Source organism: Heterodontus francisci, unplaced genomic scaffold (assembly GCF_036365525.1).
Source record: "Heterodontus francisci isolate sHetFra1 unplaced genomic scaffold, sHetFra1.hap1 HAP1_SCAFFOLD_43, whole genome shotgun sequence".
Lineage (NCBI taxonomy): Eukaryota > Metazoa > Chordata > Chondrichthyes > Heterodontiformes > Heterodontidae > Heterodontus > Heterodontus francisci.
The window spans coordinates 3,970,856-3,991,836 of NW_027141852.1; the positions used below are offsets into that span (position 1 = coordinate 3,970,856).

The 20,981-nt window shown below is 45.7% G+C and overlaps 1 non-coding gene across 1 annotated transcript; it reads left to right on the plus strand.

Annotated features, from left to right (window-relative positions):
• Nucleotides 1-19,664: 19,664 nt before the first annotated feature.
• Nucleotides 19,665-19,738, plus strand: trnat-agu (transfer RNA threonine (anticodon AGU)). The gene has a single exon. It is a non-coding gene; the product is annotated as a tRNA-Thr (tRNA).
• The last annotated feature ends 1,243 nt before the right edge of the window (nucleotides 19,739-20,981 follow it).

Genomic DNA, 20,981 nt, shown 5'->3' on the forward strand with positions numbered 1-20,981 from the left:
TGGGGGGCTGTCATGCTCTGAAATTATTGAACTCCATGTTCAGTCCGGCAGGCTGTAGTGTGCCTAATCGGAAGATGAGATGCTGTTCCTCGAGCTTGCGTTGATGTTCACTGGAACACTGCAGCAATCCCAGGACAGAAATGTGAGCATGAGAGCAGGGGGGAGTGTTGAAAAGGCAAGAAACCGGAAGCTCAGGGTCCTGCTTGCGGACCGAGCGGTGGTGTTCCGCAAAACGGTCACCCAGTCTGCGCTTGGTCTCCCCAACATAGAGGAGACCACATTGTGAGCAGCGAATACAGTATACTACATCGAAAGAAGTACAAGTAAATCGCTGCTTCACCTGAAAGGAGTATTTGGGGCCTGGGATAGTGAGGAGAGAGGAGGTAAATGGGCAGGTATTACACCTCCTGCGATTGCAGGGGAAGGTGCCATGGGATGGGGACGAGATGGTGGGGGTAATGGAGGAGTGGACCAGGTTGTCGCGGAGGGAACAATCCCTTCGGAATGCTGACAGGGGAAGGGAGGGGAAGATGCGTTTGGTAGTGGCATCACGCTGGATGTGGCGGAAATGGCAGAGGATGATCCTTTGGATATGGAGGCTGATGGGGTGGAAAGTGAGGACAAAGGGAACCCTGTCATGTTTCTGGGAGGGAGGGGAAGGGTTGAGGGCAGAGGTACGGGAAATGGGCCAGACACGGTTGAGGGCCCTGTCAACAACGGGGGGGGGGGGCGGGGGTGCGATTCCTCCGTTGAGGAAAAAGGAGGTCATACCAGAAGCACCGTCATGGAAGGCAGCATCATCAGAGCAGATGCGTCGAAGACGGAGAAACTGGGAGAATGGAATGGAGCCCTTACAGGAGGTAGGGTGTGAAGAAGTGTAGTCGAGGTAGCTGTGGGAGTCGGTGGGCTTATAATGGATATTAGTAGACAACCTATCCCCAGAGATGGAGACAGAGAAGTCGAGGAAGGGAAGGGAAGTATCAGAGATGGACCATGTAAGGGTGAGAGAAGAGTGGAAATTGGAAGCAAAGTTGATAAAGTTTCCCAGTTCGGGGCGGGAGTAGGAAACAGCACCGATACAGTCATCAATATACCGGAAAAAGAGTTGGGGGAGGGGGCCTGAGTAGGACTGGAACAAAGAATGCTCGACATATCCCACAAAAAGATAGGCATAACTAGGACCCATGCGGGTACCCATAGCGACACCTTTTACTTGAAGGAAGTGCGTGGAGTTGAAGGAGAAGTTGTTCAATGTGAGAACAAGTTCAGCCAGGCGGAGGAGGGTGGTGGTGGATGGGGACTGGTTGGGCCTCTGTTCCACGAAGAAGCGGAGAGCCCTCAAACCATCCTGGTGGGGGATGGAGGTGCAGAGGGATTGGACGTCCATAGTAAAGAGGAGGAGGTTGGGACCAGGAAACTGGAAATTGTCAAAATGACGTAAGGCGTCAGAAGAGTCACGGATGTAGGTGGGAAGAGACTGGCCCAGCGGAGAAAAGATAGAGTCAAGATGGGAAGAAATAAGTTCAGTGGGGCAGGAGCAAGCTGACACAATGGGTCTGCCGGGACATTCCCGTTTGTGGATTGTGGGAAGGAGGTGGAAGCGGGCTGTCCGGGGTTGCGGGACTATGAGGTTGGAAGCTGTAGAGGGAAGATCTCCAGAGGAGATGAGGTCAGTGACAGTCCTTTGGATGGTGGCTTGATATTCGCCGATGGGGTCATGGTCCAGAGGGAGGTAGGAAGAGGTGTCTGTGAATTGGCGCTGAACCTCTGCAAGGTAGAGGTCGGTACGCCATACAACAACAGCACCACCCTTGTCTGCAGGTTTGATGACCATGTCGGGGTTAGACCTGAGAGAACGGAGTGCATCAAGATCAGAGGGGGACAGGTTAGAGTGAGTGAGGGGGGCAGAGAAATTGAGATGACAAATGTCCAGCCGACAGTTTTCAATGAAGAGATCTAGAGTGGGTAAGTGGCCAGGGGAGGGGTCCAGGTAGAGGGAGAATGCTGGAGGTGGGTGAATGGGTCTGCTGGTCGGGAGGAGGACTCCTGGTCAAAAGAAGTGAGCCTGGAGGCGGAGAAATATTTTCTGGATACAGCCCGAGGGGATTTCCATGGATCCAGTCCCTCAGTTCACCTTCGTGGGGGTACCTTACACAGTGGTCTTCCCCAGTGAACCTTTGCCCCAAGCTGTAGTGCGTCCCTCAGCACGTAGTCTTGGACCTTGGAATGTGCCAGTCTGCAACATTAGGTCGTGAACAACTCTTTGCGCTGGAAGACCAGAAAGTTTCAGGCAGACCAAAGGGTGTCTTTCACCGAATTGATAGTCCTCCAGCAGCAGTTTATGTTTATCTCGGTGTGCATCCCTGAGAACAGCCTGTGGAGCACAGACTCCTGTGTTACACAGCTGCTTGGGATGAACTGCGATAAAAACCACTGCATCTTTTTCTGCACCTGCTTTGCAAAGACAGACAGGGCAGTCCTCTCTCCTCTGTCTTGTTTGTTTGCTGTATTGAACCCTTTGCTGAGTCTATTAGGAAGGATGCAAGCAGAAGGGAGGTGTTACAATCCGAGGCAGTGGAGTCACTCAGGTTAAAACTTCCCTGTACCTGGATGACGTCGCCGTCTTTTGCTCGGATCCGCTGTCCGTTCGCAGACTGATCAGCATCTGCGACCAGTTCGAACTCGCCTCGGTAGCCAAAGTTAACCACGGCAAGTGCGATGCCATGTTCTTTGGGAACTGGGCTGACCGATCCTTTGTCCCCTTCGCCGTCAGGTCAGACTACCTGAAGTTGCTGGGGATATGGTTCGGAAGGGCCGGGGCGTGCACCAAAACCTGGAAGTAGCGAGTAGCCAGGATACACCATAAGCTGAGCATGTGGGAGCAGCGATCTCTCTCCATTGTGGGTAAGAACCTGGTGATCAGGTGCGAGGCGCTCACGTTGCTGTACGTGGTGCAGTTCTGGCCCATACCCCACTCCTGCGCTGTGGCGATCACCCGAGCCATTTTCCGCTTCATATGGGGTTCCAAAATGGACCAGGTCTGGAGGGACACGATCTTCAAACCCCTGGATAAGGGCGGGAAAAATGTACCCAACGTCGCCCTCATCCTGATGACTACCTTCGTGTGCAGCTGCATCAAGCTGTGCGCAGATTCCACGTGCACAATCTCCAAGTGTCACTACGTGCTGAGGTTCTATCTGTCCCCAGCGTTGTGAAGGATGGGCCTGGTCACATTGCCGCGGAATGCTCCATCCAGTTGGACTGTGCCGTACCACCTATCCTTCGTGGGAAAGTTTCTGTGGAAAAACATCTTTGACCACCAATCCTTCAGGTAGTGGTCTGCATGGAATGTCCTCAAGGCCCTACAGGAAAAGGAGGTGGTGGATCCAGTCGGATGGTTCCCCGAGCAAACTTCCAAAGTCATTTGGCGGAATGCCTCATCACCAGAACTTTCACACAAGCACCAAGATGAAACTTGGCTGGTAGTGAGAAGAGCCCTCCCCATCAGATCCTTCCTGCACGCCCGAAGTCTCACCCCCTCCGCTCAATGCCCTCGAGGTGGCTGTGGCGGGGAAGAGACAGTTGCCCACCTCTTTCTCTGAATTGCCTCCAATGCAAGTATATCCCTCCTTAAATAAGGAGACCAAAACTGTTCACAGTACTCCAGGTGTGGTTTCACCAACACCCTGTACATTTGTAGCAAGACTTCTCTCCTTTTATACTCCATTCCCCTTTGTAATAATGGGTAAAATTCCATTTGCCTTCCTAATTATTTGCTCTACCTGCATGCTAACTTTTTGTGATTCACGTACGAAGACACCCAGATCCTTCCATACCGCAGCATTCTGTAGTCTCTCGCAATTTAAATAATATTTAATTTTTCTGTTCTTACTACCAAAGTGAATAACCTCACATTTTCCCACATTATACTCCAGCTTCCAAATGTTTGCCTGGATCTGAGAGGCGGTGGCGGAATCTAAACTGAGCATCGATGAGCAGTTTATTGCTAAATGCGTGGTGATTGATATCACTGTTGATGACATCTTCCATCACTGTGCTGATGATTGATAGTAGACTGATGGGGCGGTAATTGGTCAGATTGGATTTGTCCTGCTTTTTTTTTATGGACAGGGCACACCTGGGCAATTTTCCACATTGTCGAGTAGCTGTTTGTGTTGTAGCTCAAAAAAAATTATCTTAATAAATTATCGGCTGTAAGCACGTTTGTCATCAGGTTGAATAATTTCTGTGTGAGGAATGTTCCAGCATCATAAACCAGGGGAACGTGCTGACTGAGCTGTGTCTTCATCTCTTCTGGGCAGTCGGACAGTTCACCCTTCATTCTGCTCTGATTCACTTTCCCAAAGCAAATCTATAGATTCTCACATCTGGAGACTGGGTTTTCTTGTTAGGTTCCTTTCGATTTTTCTTGCTCCTGAATGATAATATATGCCAACCTTGGATCAAGGGGAACCCTGTCGCAGTTCTGGGAGGGAGGGGAAGGGGGAAGGCAGAGGTTGAGAGTCCTGTCAACTACACTGGGACGGGGGGGAGGGGGGAGGGTGGAGGGCAGAGGTTGTGGGTCCTGTCAACTACACTGGGACGGGGGTGGGGCGTGGAAATCTGATGATGTTGTTGAATTTAATTTCAAACACTCCTTGAACTCTCTGCCGATGAAGACTGAAAAAGGGAAGAACAACCACACAACAAGGGTATCAAATCCAAGACCCTGAGATTAAAAGTCTCATACTCTACCAACTGAGCGAACAAGGCCTGATACAGTACTTCTACTCTGATACAGTAAATCCACTTACAGAAGCCCCAAAGTGTGAGAAATTCCTCTCACTCATCAATAATAAAACTGAAATCTTTTCCCCTTCCAAATGCTGCCATCTATTTTGTCAGTATTTATTTCTCTCTCCTTTATATTTAGTTCATGCATTTGTTCAGAATTTTGTTATTTCAATTATATCTGAGGGAAGAAATGAACAGATCTGGCAGCTCAAAACTGGGCATCCATGAGGCACTGTGGGTCATCAGCAGCAGCAGAATTGTATTTAAACACAATATGTTCCCTCCTGGCCTGACATATCCCTCACTCTACCATTACCATCAAGCCAAGGGAGCAAGAGTGGTTCAATGAAGTGTGCAGGAGGGCATGTCAGGAGCAGCACCAAGCAGACCTAAATATGAGGTGTCAACCTGGTGAAGCTGCAACACAGGATTACTTGCATGTCATATAGCGGAAGCAGCATGCAATAGACAGAGCTAAGCAATCTCACAATCAACAGATCAGATCAAAGCTCTGCAGTCCTGCCACATCCAGACCTGACTGGTGGTGGATAATTAAACAATTAACAGGAGTCACAGAGAGTCATAGAGTCGTACAGCATAGAACCAGGCCCTTCGGCCCACCGCGTCCATGCCGAACATTATGCCTATCTATACTAATCCGACCTGCCTGCATTAATTCCATATCCCTCCATGCCTTGCTCATTCAAGTACCTGTCCAGATGCCTCTTAAATGTGACTACTGTTCCTGCCTCCACCAGGCAGTTCATTCCAGATACCCACTATTCTTTCTGTGAAAAATTTACCCCTTTGACCCCCTTTAAACCTCCTCCCTCTTAGCTTAAATCTATGCCCTCTAGTTTTAGTCACCCCTACCATGGGAAACAGACTCTGGCTATCTACACTATCGATACCTCTCATAACGTGTGACGTAGGAGTGAAGAACGAGTGGCCAAGAGGAGGGAAATGGCACGGCCTAGAGCTAATGGCTGGAGTGGGGGTTGGGGGGCTGCGAGCGAGTGGCAGGACAGCTGGGTGACGCGAACGGAGAACAATCATCCAGGGGAGCAGCGAGGTGGAGAGCGAGCAGCTGAGGAGAAGAAGCGTCAAGGCCGAGGGGGGAGAGCTCCAACCTCAAAGTCTCCCATTCAGCCGCTTCCTTCAGCTGAGTGAGAGGCTGGATACCCGATGACACTTCAGCGTGAATGTGCGAAGATGGAACATGGGCGGATATGCGATGATGTTGGTGCTGAACCATGACATCATCCTGTGCATGTGCCACTTAATCCTGGCAAGATGTAGCTGCGCCTATGAGCAGCTTGGCGCTCTCCGATGATGTCAGCGGGCCGCTCCGTTGACAGGAATCACATTGTGTCAGCAATGCCCACATCCCAGGAAAGAATAAAAAAGAGATTTACCACAATGGTAGCAGGGTGAGGGATTTCAGTTATGTGGAGAGATTGGAGAAGCTGGGGTTGTTCTCCTTGCAGCAGAGAAAATTCAGAAGAGATTTGACACATTTGTTCAAAATCATGGAGGTTTTCAATAGTTTAAATAAGGAGAAACTGTTTGCAGTGGTAAAAGGGTCAGTAAGCAGAGGACACAGATATCAGGTGATTGGCAGAAGAACCAGAGGTGACATGAAGAGCCATTTTTTACACTGCAATGTGTTGTGATAAAGAAAGAAAAGACTTGCATTTATATAGCACCTTTCAAGACCACTGGACATATCAAAGCACTTTGTAAACAATGAAATACTTTTGAAGTGTAATCACTGTTGTAATGTCAGAAATGCAGCAGCTAATACCCACAAACAGCAATGTGATAATGACCAACTGATCTGATTGAGGGGCAAATATTGATCACAACACCAGGGAGAATTGCTCTTCACTTGTTTGAAATTGCAGCATGGGATCTTTTACATTCACCCAAACATGCAGACCAGGTCTTGGTTTAACATCACACCTGAAAGGCAGCACCTTCAACACCCTCAGTGCTGCACTGCAGTGTCAGCTGTGAAATCTGAACCCAGAAGCTTGTGATTTCGAGGTGAGTGTGACCAACTGAGCCACAGCTTTTACCTGAGTCTCAATCCTTCTACCAACAGTTTCTCTCTATCGGGTCTGTCACGACCCCTCATGATTGTGAACACCTCTATCAAATCTCCTCTCTAAGGAGAACAACCCCAGCTTCTCCAATCTATCCACATCACTGAAATCCTAACCACACGTTGCAGAAAGGAATTTTTCCTCAAGTTCCTTCTGGTTTTGTGAGTCACTTTAAATCTGTAACCTTCGGTTATTGACCTTTCAGCAGTTAGAAACAGTTCCTCAGTATTTACTCTACCTCAAACCTTCAAGGAAGCTCTGCAAAGTAACTGAAAATCAAGTTGTCAGAAGTGGGATTTAAACACATGCCTCCAGTGAAAGCTGCAACCTGAACAGAGAAGCTGAAACCGCTCAGTCACCTCAACTGTTCAGACCTTTTTGACCTTGTCATCACTTCTGTACTTTGAAAGGTTCACTCAGTTCAGGAACTTGTTCAATGTTACTGGAATGCTCAGTGATTGGGATATTAACTCCCCCGGGTTTTCCTGAGCTTGTTCTCGGTGTATGGGGATGTTTGTTCTGGGCTGTGGAATCTTGCATCCCTGTAATGGACATTAACCCACTGATTGAATCTGTATTCACTGCTTTCCGCTGGTGCTGGGTAATTGCAGAACGTGGGGCTGGAATGTTGCTGCTTGTCCCGGCCTCACACACTCTGGGAAAGAGTGAATAATTGATGCGTCTGTTTCTGTATCTGAAATGTGACTTAGATCTGCTGTTATTAACCGAGGCAGCGCTGCAGGAGGATACGTTAATAATCTCTCACTAATCAACTGTAAACAGTCAGAATGTGTAACTTTGAGCAGCGCTTTCTGCACCGTCAGGGCTGGAAAGTTGAGGGAGGGAGAGACACTGTCAGTATCTGAGTGTATGCAGCACTGTGCAGAGAAAGAGCCAATATACCGGGGCTGAGACACAGTGCATCTTTTCACATTTAATCACAATAATATCCACAGTCAGGAGCTAAAAATGATGAAAAACTGAATAGCAAGAGCAAAAGTAAGAAAAGTAAGTAATTATAGATTAGCTGATCAGCTTTCACTGTGTTACCTGGTCGTCTACTGTTTTATATTCAATGCTGTCTCCACTGTGGCCAGGGAATGATTTCTTCTCAAAGGCTGAACATTAACAAAACTGCTTGTAATTTAAAATCTTTTGAAAGTAATTCCATGGAGCTAATGGGGCAAAGTCAAATAACTGCACCAATTATAGGAGAGCTGGTTGGTGATGATGTGGATGTGTCTGCAGTGTGCAGGACCAGACTGTTTCTATAGATTCACAATGAATGTTCCACCCTTTATTTATTACAGTAAAACTGATAGTGGACAATGGCTATTCTGGTTGCAGCAACCTGAAGCTTTAACTCATTAACACCCTACTTTAGGGTAATTTAGAAAGCACAACATGCAGCTCTGTCAGTTAGTGTGTTTGTTTGTTCACCCACAATTTGATGGTTCAAGCACATAAATGGATGAGGCTTTATTAACTTAAACTCTTCTACATCTGCTATATTACTCTTGCTGTTGATTTTTCAAAGATAAGGTTAATCAAGTCTTTCTTTGTGAAATCCATGCTGACTGTGTTTTATTATTTTTCATTTCCATCTGTATTTTCTACTTTGGAGGATTACAGGATATTATCATTTTTTAATTCATTCATGGGAGGTGGGTGTCGCTGGCTGGGCCAGCATTTATTATCCATCCCTAATTGCCTTGAGAAGGTGGTGCTGAGCTGCCTTCTTGAACCACTGTAGTCCATGTACTGCTGTTATGAAGAGAGTTCCAGGATTTTGACCCAGCAACAGTGAAGGAACGGTGATACAGTTATAATTCAGGATGGTGTGTGGCTTGGAGGGGAACTTGCAGGTTGTGGTGTTCCCATGCATCTGCTGCCCTTGTCCTTTTGGTGATAAAGGTCACGGGTTTGGAAGGTGCTGTCGAAGGAGCCTTGGCACATTGCTGCAGTGCATCTTGTGGATGGTACACACTGCTGCCACTGTGTGCCAGTGATGGAGGGCATGAAAGTTGTAAATGGGGTGCCAATCAAGCGGGCTGCTTTGTCCTGTTGAGTTTCTTGAGTATTGTTGGAGCTGCACCCAGCCAGACAAGTGGAGAGTGTTCCATCACATTCCTGACTTGTGGACAGGCTTTGGGGAGTCAGGAGGTGAGTTACTTGCCGCAGGATTCCTAGTCTCTGACCTGCTCTTGTAGCCATAATATTTATATGGCTACTGCAGTTCAGTTTCTGCTTAATGCTCACCCCCAGGTTGTTGATAGTGGGGGATTCAGCGATGGTAATGCCATTGAATGTCAAAGGGAGATGGTTAGATTCTCTCTTGTTTGGGATGGTCATCGTCTGGCAGTTGTGTGGTGGGACTCTTATACATCTTTATTGCAGAGTACTCTATTGTACTGATGAGTGACGACACTTGAAAAGTCGTGAAATGCAAGTCTTGCTTTTTCCATTGTTATCAGTGTCATTGTGATCAAAAGATAGGATTCATGAGCACAAAGTTTAAATCAATTTTGATCAAAATAATGTAAAAGCATCTATAATTTTGCACTATACTTAATAATTTCCATCTTCCTATCCTTACCAAATACAATGTCTTTGACCCTGAAATTGATTCCACAATCTCAGTCACTCAGACAATTTCAGCTCAGTTCTGATGAAAGGTCACAGATCTGAAACGTTAACTCTGTTTCTCTCTCCACAGATGCTGCCAGACCTGCTGAGTATTTCCATCATTTTCTGTTTTTATTTCAGATTTCCAGTATCTGCAGTATTTTGCTTCTGTGTTACTTTGAAAGTTAAAACTGACCCACCTGCCTACAATTCACATTGGGGTCTCCCATGAAATGATTCTGTATAATGTTGATGCAGTGAATACAGACTCCGAGCACAGAGCTTCCTGTGGGGAATTGGGGATATGAAAACCAGCAGACTCTGCAGGAATTTCCACTGGGAGCACAAATTCACAAAATCTACCTTTTATATATCGATTCATTTTGATTGTCCTTCTGGAAAATTATTTTGAAACAATTTAAACATCAACCCACAGCTCCATGACTGGGTCAATTATGAGGTCATCCTCTGACAGGTCATGTGACAGCTGGAGCCACAAGACATCAGAACCAGATTTGTGACTGGATTAAAACCCGGAATCCTGTCATAATGGCTTTTCAAATAAAGCTGTTGCTGTTTGAAAACACAGCAGTTAAACTTTCTGCCTGACCATGAGGCGAGCGAGGGAGAAATTTACAAAACTAAATCCTTTTACAAAATAGTTCAAAAACCATTCACTGAAAAATCATGTGAGGACTCATATGCAGTAGAGAAACAAGCAGAATACAGAAAGTACAGAGGAGAGCTGAAAAAGTCAAAGAGATCAGCAAGATGTATGAGAAAAGATTAGCAGGTCACATAACTGGGAACACTGAAGTCTTTTAACAAACATATGGACAGTCAATGAAAGGGTGGGTCAATTAGGAGATCCTGTGGAGGCAGAGGGTTTGGCTGAGGTACCAATTAAGTACATTTCATCTGTCATCACAAAACAAACGGATGCTGCAAATGTCACAGTAAAGGAGGAGGAAGTGGAGAATTTGGAGGGGATGAAAATAGATAAAGAGGAGACAATAACAAGGTTAGCAGTGCTCACAGTAGAAAGGTCACCCGGTCTGGATGGGCTGCATCCTGGGTTGCTGAGGGAAGTAAGGGTGGAAATAGCAGAGACACGAACCACAATCTTTCTATCCTCCTCGAATATGGGAATGATGCCAGAGGACTGGAGGATGGAGGTAAGCTTGGGTAGCTCGATCTTAGTTTAACTTGACCATTTTTATAATGTATCCATTGTCAAAACTAACAACGTTACGAAAGCCATTTTATAATGAACACATGACCAAAGGAACCATTTTGTGTTCAGTACTAATGTTTATATCCTGTATAATTAATGAGTAGCTACCCATCCTGAAACAGATGATTGTAAAAGTAATGAACCTTGATTGAGTTATAATTAATGAATCAATAAACATTTTAGAGAGAATGGGTTTTCATTTAAAGTTTGTTCAATCTAATTACTGTGAGTTTCTGTGTCTTTGTGGGAAAGGGCAGTTTCAGCTAAATGTATTCAAACAATGGACTTTTCTAGGACCCCTGATAAAACCCATGGTCTGGTACATCGTGACCTTCAAGAGTCTCGATTTAATGAATAGGAAACTTGTTTCAGATCAGATTGGGAGACAGTGTGAAACCACTCCATTGTACTCATGTCTGAGATGCCGAGGATAGGTGACTGTTCGTGGAAGACGTCATTAAGAACTAATTAAATGTACCGAGCAACAGATAGGAGCAATTATTATTTTACAAGGTGGTGTGATGGCCATCCAGGGGTTAAAAGTAGGGATCTTGTAAGGTTTCAGTGTGCAGGAACACTAGAAGCTCTCAGGGGTAAAGGCTCAGATCATCAACCAGGTTCTCCACCTGATGAGGGATCTAGACTGGACAAAGAGGACCGTGACACTCTGAGACCAAGCTCGACCAGTACGCACACCTGCTAGAGCTGCAAAGGTATATTCCCCAAGTTTGTTAAGTATAATTTTACTTTCAATTATTAAGTACTATTTTTCTCTCAATACAAGTTCTGGACTTATTAAACAATTATCCTGTTGCCTTATTGGTTAAAGTCATGCCCAAAGTGATTGTCCACAATAGACTTTCCAGAACTGAAAGATAAGTCTGCAAGGATTGCTAATTTTACAGCCCTGTTTAAAAAGAGAGATAAACCCAGGAACTGCAGACCAGTTTCTCTAATGTCGGTGGTAGGGAAACTTTTAGAGGCAATTATCCAGGAGGAAATTAATTGTCACTTGGTAGAACATGGGCTAATAAATGACAGCCAGTACAGTTTGGTTAACAGAAGATTGTGTCTGAAATAATTAATTAATTTCTTTGATGAAGTTTCACACAGAGTTGACCAGGGTGGTGAGGTTGATGGTGTGTGTCTGGACTTCAAAATTGTGTTTTAAAAAGTACCATAAAATAGACTTGTTAACAAAATTCGAGCAGATGGGATTAAAGGGACAGTGGCAGCGTGGATACAAAATTGGCTGAGGGACAGAAAGCATAAAGTAGGGTGAATGCTTGTTTTTCAGAATGGAGGGACCAATACAGTAATGTCACTGTTGTTGCAGTGTGTGCAGTGTCTGACTCTGAGCTGTCCTAGGGAGGGGGCTGTTTGTGATGTTCCTGTGGGGTGTATTATCATCAGGGTATCTCTCTGAGCTGTCACAGGGATGGGGCAGTGTGTGATATCCTTGTGCATGTCATGCAGGCCCACTGGTGTGTGGTTCCATCCTGATGCTAAGAAACAGAGCCCCATCTACGGGCAAAAAGTCTCACTTCCCTGTGGGTGTCTTGAGAGAGAAGAAGGCTTAGGGAGAAAACCTGGGCAGTAATTCCGGAGTGGAGTCCCGGAGGCGGTTACCTGTTACTTATCAGGCAGTTTTCCAGCAACTCCTGTAGCAGAGCTGTTACCAAACAGTACTGGATTTTCCCTTTCCTTTGGACAATACTAGCAATGCTGAGAGGGGGTCCTGATGTTCAGGGTCTCCATACTATTTGCCCATGAGAGGACACTCCAACTTTGTGGTTAAACATTAACACAACATGGGAAGAAACAGTTACCGATTATAAGCTCTCATTCAATTGGTGTAGAGTATGAGCACCAGGGGTTACTTCCGACAGTGGTAGAGAACATCAGATCTCATTGGATAACTACCACCTACTCCAAGCTGGGTAACCCCAGTCAGTTAGTTGCTATCCTGCCACAACCTGCTTGCTTCAATGGGTGCTTGGAGCTCAGAGAGTCATCTCTCAACAGGTGGATCAATAATCTGTGCACCAGGCAAGACGAACTTAACAAAGAAGACACCAGTCCTTCGCATCACAAGCTGGAATCTAAGGACCATGTGTCCTGGCCTTACCGACAACCTTCTGCAGGTTGATGACACACACAAGACAGCTGTGAAGTACAAAGAACTCACAAGACTCAATGTGGACATTGCTGTTCTGCAGGAAACTAGACTCGTTCAAAGTGGATCCCTCAAAGAGAAACACTACACCTTCTTCTGGCAAGGGGAATGCCCAAGAGGCAACTCGTGAGCCTGGAGTGGGTTTCACAGTAAAAAACATGCTTCTTGCGATGAGTGACCCCCCCCCCCCCACCCCCCCCCCCCCCCCCCCACAGTTGGCTCAGAGACACTTCCTACTCTTCACTTGTCAACAAGCGCGGGCCCAGTTAATCTCATGTGCACCTATGTCCCGACACTCACCTCCACCCTAGATGTCAAGGATCAATTCTATGTGATACTTGACACTGCCATCAGTAGAATTCCCAGCACCGAGGGTTTGTACCTTCTGGGAGACTTCAACACAAGCTTGGGTACTGACTACAGCTTGGCCAACGAGCATAGGGCACCAGGGGCTTGGCAAGATGAACAAAAATGGACAGAGGTTGCTGGAGCTATGCTGTCAGCATGGATTCTGTGTGATGAACAGCTACTTCCAGGTCAAGCTGTGCCACAGGGTGTCCTGGAGACATCTGAGATCACGCCACTGGCACCAGCTAGACCTTATCATCACCAGACCTACCACCCTCAGCAGTGTCCTCATCACTCGCAGCTATCACAGTGCTGACTGTGACACTGATCACTCCCTGGTGTGTAACAAGGTCAGGCTTCAGACAAGGAAGCTTCACCCATCCATGAAGAAAGGTCGTCCTCAGATCAACACTCGCCGAACCACTGATCCAGAAAGGACCCAGGAGTTCCTCAACATCCTTGATCAGGCACTTTCAAACAACAATGCACTCACTGTGTATGGAAAAAGAGATGGGAGGAATGCTGACTGGTTTGAGGCTTATTGGACTGAAATAGAGTCAGTTATTGCAACTAAGAGGAGAGTCCTCATGAACTACAAACCAGTCCCCAGCAAACAAAATCTCGATGCTCTCAGAGCTTCCAGAAACAGGTCTCTGCAGACTGCTCGGCACACCTCCTTCTGGAATGTGTCTTTGCAAAGCAGGTGTGGAAAGAGATGCAGTGGTTTTTGTTGAGGTTCATCCCAATCAGCTCTGGAACACAGAAGTCTGTGCTCTGTGGGTTGTTCCCAGGGACGCACACCGAGACAAACATCAACTGCTGCTGGAGGACTATCAATTCGGTGAAAGATGCTCTTTGGTCTGCCCGAAACTTGCTGGTCTTCCAGATCAAAGAGTTGTCCATGATCGAATGCTGCAGACTGGCACATTCCAAGGTCCAGGACTACGTGCTGAGGGACGCACGACAGCTTGGGGCAGCCGCAGCAAAGGCTCAATGGGGAAAGACCACAGTGTATGGTCCCCCCACCAAGTTGAACTGAGGGGCTGGATCCATCAGAAACCCCTCGAACTGTATTGGGAAAATTTTCATTTGCAGTAAAATGTAAAAATGTCCATGGCATGACAAATGAAATGGAAGGGTTGTGAGGCAACTCATGATTGTATTGAAGGAAACTGATCTCCCTTGTGCTGTTTGCATTTTTTGACTTGGTGCTGTTTGAAACTCTTTAGTAATGTATTTTTTACAGATTTTTATGAATAAAGTATATTTTATAAATTTTAAAAAAAACTGCTCGGCACTGCTTCTTAATCAATACTGGTTAAAACTCTGCAACAGCATACAATCTGCTGCTGAATCCGGGGATGCTGGAGGGATGTATGAAGGAATTAAGAAAGCAATGGGACCAGCAGTAACTAAATCAGCACCTTTGAAGACAAAGAGAGGGGTGATCATCACTGAACCTAACAAGCAGATGGAAAGGTGAGTGGAGCATTACCTTGAACTCTACATAACGGAGAACATTGTCATTGAAGTAGCTCTCAGCGCCATTCCAGACTTCCCTGTCATGGAGGAACTGGACAGTGAGCCCTCCATAGTGGAGCTCAACAAGGCCATTGACCGTCTTGCCAGTAGTAAAGCCCCGGGAAATGATGTTATTCCACCTGGAATCATCAAAAGTGGAAAAGCGGCTCTGCTGCAGCATCTCCATGAACTTCTGTGTCTCTGTTGGAAGGAAAGATCTGCACCTCAAAACATACGTGATGCAAATATTGTCACCTTGTCCAAAAATAAGGGGGAAATCGCAGTGACTGCAGAAATTACCGAGGCATCTGCTTGCTAAGTATTGTGGGGAAGGTCTTTGCTCACATTGCTCTGACCAGATTGAAGACCCTGGCATCACACATCTATCCTGAGTCTCAGTGCAGCTTCAGAGCTGGTAGATCGACAGTCGACATGATTTTCTCACGTCGGCAGTTACAGGAGAAGTACTGTGAACAGTACAGACCACACTACATTGTCTTTATCGACATCACCAAGGCCTTCGATCTTGTCAGCAGAGACGGACTCTTCAAACTGCTGTGGAAACTAGGCTGCCCTCCTGAACTCTTGGGCGTCATTTCTTTCCACGAAACATGCACAGTTCCGTCAGTTACAAAGGAGCAACATCAGACACTTTCAAGATCAGCAGTGGAGTAAAGCAGGTTGTAAGCTCCTCACAGCTCACATCTTTACAATTAGCATACTCTTCTCCATTCTGCTATTTTACACTTTCAGTGACTCAGATGGGGAATGTCCACCTGCATACCAGAGCTGACGACAAGCTGTTCAACTTGGCAAGACTGTGCGCCATGACCAAAGTGGGTAAATTCCTAGTCCGTGAGTTGCTGTTTGCTGATGACGCTGTGCTGAAATCCCATAATGAAGTTCACTTGCAGCAGCTTGTAGATCGCTTATCCCTGGCCTGCAAGGAGTTTGGACTGATGATCAGCATCAGGAAGATCAAAGTTATGGGCCAGGACGTAGAGACTCCACCTTCCATCAACATCGACAGCCTCACTTTGGAGGTTGTCAACAGCTTCACATACCTTGGATCAACAATCACCAGCAATCTGTCCCTTGATGCTGAAATCAGCACCAGGATTGTCAATGCTGCAGCTGTCATGTCAAAGTTGAGAAGACGAGTGTGAACCGACAGCAAACTGATCGAAAATATAAAGCTCTGCGTGTACCAGGCTTGTGTTCTCAGCACCCTCCTTTATAGGAGGGAAGCATCAACAACTTATGCAATTCAAGAAAAGCAGCTGAACAGCTTCCACCTCCGCTGTCTCAGATGGATATTGGGCATCTCCTGGCAGGACAGAGTGCCGAATGCAGAAGTACACCAGCGTGCAGGGATCTGCAGCATGTTTGCCCTCTTGAGTCAGCGGTGACTCTGTTGACTGGGTCATGTGTGCTGAATGGATGACGGTCGCTTTGCCAAAGACACGCTCTTTGGTGAGCTTGCTATCAGCACGAGACCAACAGGTCACCCACGTCTATGATACAAGGACATCTGCAAGCGAGATCTCAAGCAGACTGAGATTGGAGTCGATGCATGGGAAGTCCTTCCTGCTGACTGGAATTCCTGGAGAAAGGCATTCAGGAAGACCATGGGAAAAGCAGAGGACAAAAGAAATGACCAGTTGGGGGCAAAGAGAGCTCAGAGGAAGGAAAAATTATCAGTCGACCTCGGGCCAATGATATTCATCTGTACCAGCTGTGGAAGGGATTGTCACTCACGAGTCGTCCTCGACAGCCACAACAAACGATGCTTAATACAGAAGTGACGTACACCCCGGGCGTAGCCCATCGTCTTCTGAGACGGACGATTGCCTATTACTACTACAACTACAGCTACAACTACAAGAGCGGGTCATGAGGCTGGGAACTCTGTGGCGACTAACTCATCTCTTGACTCGCCAAAGACTGCCCACTACCTACAAGGCACAAGTCAGAAATGTGATGGAATACTCATGCCTGGATGAGTGCAGCTCCAACAACACTCAAGAGATTGACACCATCAGGTCAAAGCAGCCCACTTGATTGGCACCCCATCCACCACCTTAAACATTCATTCCCTCTAGCAACAGTGCAGAGTGGCAGCAGTGTGTAACATTTACAATATGTACTGCAGCAACTTGCCAAGCCTCCTTCAACAGCACCTTCCAACCCACAAACACTACCACCTAGAAGGATAAAGGCAGCAGACGCATGGGAACATTACCACCTTCAAGTTCCCCTCCAAGTCACACACCATCCTGACTTGGCACTATACCGCCATTCCTTCACTGTTGCAGGGTCAAAAACCAGGAACACCCTCCCAAAAAGCACTGTGGAGGTGCCAGAGGATTGAACAGTGGCAAATGTGACTTGCTATTTCAACAAAGGGTGTAAGGACAATCCAGGTAACTACAGGCCAGTTAGATTAACAGCAGTGGTGAGTAAGGTTTTAGGAACAATAATTAGGGAAAAAAATCAACAGTCACTTGGAGAGATTTGAGTTAATTAAGGAGAGTGAGCATGGATTTATAAATGGGAGTTCATGCTTGACTAACTGCATTTTTTGATGAACTAACAGGAAGATGATGCAGCGAATGTTGTTGATATGGATTTTAAGAAAGGATGGATGGATGGATTAAGAATGGATGAGAAGGGGATTGAGTTTAAGAGCCGCGAGGCTATGCTGCAGCTCTATAAAGCCCTGGTTAGACTACACTTGGAATATTGTGTTCAGTTCTGGTCGCCTCATTATAGGAAGGATGTGGAAGCTTTAGAGAGGGTGCAGAGGAGATTTACCAGGATGCTGCCTGGACTGGAGGGCATGTCTTATGAAGAAAGGTTGAGGGAGCTCGGGCTTTTCTCATTGAAGCGAAGAAGGATGAGAGGTGACTTGAGAGAGGTGTACCACTTGATGAGAGGCATAGATAGAGTGGATAGCCAGAGACTTTTTCGCAGGGCGGAAAGGGCTATCACCAGGGGGCATAATTTTAAGGTGATTGGCGGAAGGTTTAGGGGAGATGTCAGAGGTAGGTTCTTTACACAGAGAGTGGTGGGTGCGTGGAATGCACTGCCAGCGGTGGTAGAAGAAGCAGATACATTAGGGGCATTTAAGCGACTCTTGGATAGGTACATGAATGATAGTAGAATGAATGGCATGTAGGTAGTTTGATCTTAGAGTAGGTTAAAGAGTCGGCACAACATCGTGGGCCGAAGGGCCTGTACTGTGCTGTACTGTTCTAAGGTACCACATAAAAGGGTGGTTAACAAAAGTGAGGTTCATGCAATAGGAGACTCCCTGTCCAATTGGATAGAAAATTGCCTTAAGGACAGAAAATAGCGAATCATAGTAAACGGTTCTTTGTCAGACTGGAGGATGTTCGACAGTGGGTGTTCTCCAATGGTCACTGCGAGAACCACTGCTTTTTCTGCTATATGTAAATGACTAGGATCTTGGAAAATAGAGTAGAATCTCAAAATATGCTGATAACACCAAACCTGGAGGAGTGGTAAATAGTGAGGATGAAATGAACTGCCTGCAACAGGACAGTGATAGGCTAGCAGAATGGGCAGACAGGTGGCAGATAGAATTTAATAGTGACTAGTGTGAGGTGATAGACTTTCGCAGAAGGGATAGGGAGAGGCAATATATACTTAATGACACAGTTCTAAAGAGTGCTAAAAATAAGGCTCTTTATAGTGTCTTGTTGGTCCAGGGGTATGGTTTTCATTTTCGATGTGTAATTGGATAGCATGTGAGAGATCCTAGTTTCTAATCCTGCATGACTCCTACTTCATTTGCATTTTTAGTTGAAGGTCATCGATTGGTTGCAGCCTTACAAAAAGCGGAGTTGACTTTCACACGGAGCCTGTTTGAGGACCAGAGAACTGGATTCAAAGAGCCTGTTGACAAAATTGAAATGAACTAAATGTACAGATTGCCAAGTGTGTGTATGAAGGTGAATCAGTAACTGAGAGCTGGATCCAAAAACAACAGGACTGGGTTCTGGTATGGAATGGAATTCTTCTGTGTTTCTGTTGTTTGTCTTGGATTAACTCATCGATTTTTTTGTTTTTCACTTTGTCGATTTGTTTGAATAATTGTGGATCCTTCTTCAGGGTGTTTTCTTTCACCAGGTAGTTCTGACCTCTGATGATGTTGATCGTAATAAGCTTCAACTCACTGATAGTTTTGGAAGTGAGCAAATTTCCTTTGCTTGAGTCTACAACATGGAACTCAGTCTGACATGTGGATCCATGGGAGGATTTGAAAGCTGCCCCAGCGTTGGAGCATACAGTTGCATCCATCCAATAAGAGACCGAGTAGAAGTGACAGTTCAGTCAGTCGAACATGAGACTTTTAATCTCAGGGTTGTGAGTTTGAGTGCCATTCTGTTTTTCCCTTTTTTTAGGCTTCATTTGCAGAGAGTACAAGGATTGTTTGACGTGAAATTCAACAACAGTATGAGAAAGTCTCACTTTGATTCAGGACTCTTATCTCTCTGCAGCATCTTGCTGCGAAGAATTGAACTTTATCTCATTTCCTTCTCAGCACAGGGTCAGTGCGGCTCAGTGGGACTTCTGGCTGTCTCCCGCTTCACAATCCATCAGTGCTGAGAAAGCAATGGGGAATATTACTCACATGTTGTATTCTGTAAACTTTTGGAAAAAATTGAATTATGTATTTACTTCCAAAACATTCATTCTCAGTTCTGGGAAAAATACAGTATATGATCGACCGTATCAGGAAGTGGGAAAAGTTAAAATATGTTGTGACCAGTGGAGAAGTGGGATGAGAATAAATAGTGCCCTTCTCTGATTTCAACTGCGCAAGCCTTTTCAATCTGGCTCTGTAGCTTAGTTGGTTACAGCACCTGTCTAGTAAATAGGAGATCCTGGGTTCAACTCCCAGCAGAGTCTTATTGCACATTTGCAGTGTTCTTTAGAAGCTTCCTTATCTTTCATTTACATTTCTGTCTTGTGAAATTTGACTTCGAATTCAAATTACATAATGAATTTCAGTCACAGGAGAAAACAGCCTTTGTGAAGGATGTGAGTTTGGAATGGCTGTTCCTCCTTGCACAGAAATTCAGTGCTGATACGCCAAAGGCAACTTCTTTGATAGAAGTTTGTTCACAGTTACATTCAACCTGGAAAACAGCTCGACATTAATCTCACTGAAGGAAAGTGTGACTGCGTTGTATGTTTCAGAGTGTTTGTGTCGTTATGTGTTGCTTTCAACCGTGACTGGGACATGACGCAAGTGGGAGGGTTGATCCGAGGTTTGGAATATTTGTCAGTCAGGAACAAGAAAAATCAAAGGAAGCAAATAAGAAAACCTATGTCTCATGTGGTTACCGACAGACGGTGAGAAAATATTAAACTTTGTTCTATTCAATACAGCTGTGTGAACTTTGACCTGTTCTACCTTTTTATAAACAGTATTTGAAGGGTCTCGGTAACAGTATTCAGTGTTGATGAGAGTGGGGTCTGGGTGAGCATCTGCTGAGTGTGACAGGGTCAGGACTGGATGCAGGAAGTTCTCTGACAGTCTCTCACTCTCTCTCTCTCTCTGATGGGTTGAGTTGATTTTCAACTGGCAGCTGTTGGTGTTTCAATAAATGAAAGAGGTTCCCTCCACCCAATTTTTTTGAACAGACAGTGTAGTATAAGGATGTAAAGGGTTAATGCTGAAGACAGTGGGATCAACCCCTCCCACTGTCAGAGTGATGATGTAACAGTCACATGAGATGAGGTTTGGAAGAGAGAGCAGCACCAAGGATGCTAGCTTCGGAGGCTTGATGAGTGTGTACATAGTATTGTGTAAATTAGAAAAGAGTTCTTAGTTCTTCCAGCAGGAAATGTGTCCAAAAAATATTGAGAAATTCACACTTTTGTTATTCAGGAGTGGAAACACAGATATTAACTCCAAGTGACAGTTCTGGGTTCATTTAACAAAAAAAAAGGTCGAGAATAATATTACTCACTGATTGAAATCCCCCAGTGAGGAGACAGTTAAACAGGTGATCTGTTGGGGCATCATTCGATCCAAGGTTTCGGCAGCATTTAATCTCCCTTTTTGGTGAAATTCTTCGTTATTTGCATCTTTTTTTAAAATCCAGCTTTGATGGGTGGGTGAAAAAACTCAGAAAAACTGAACAGT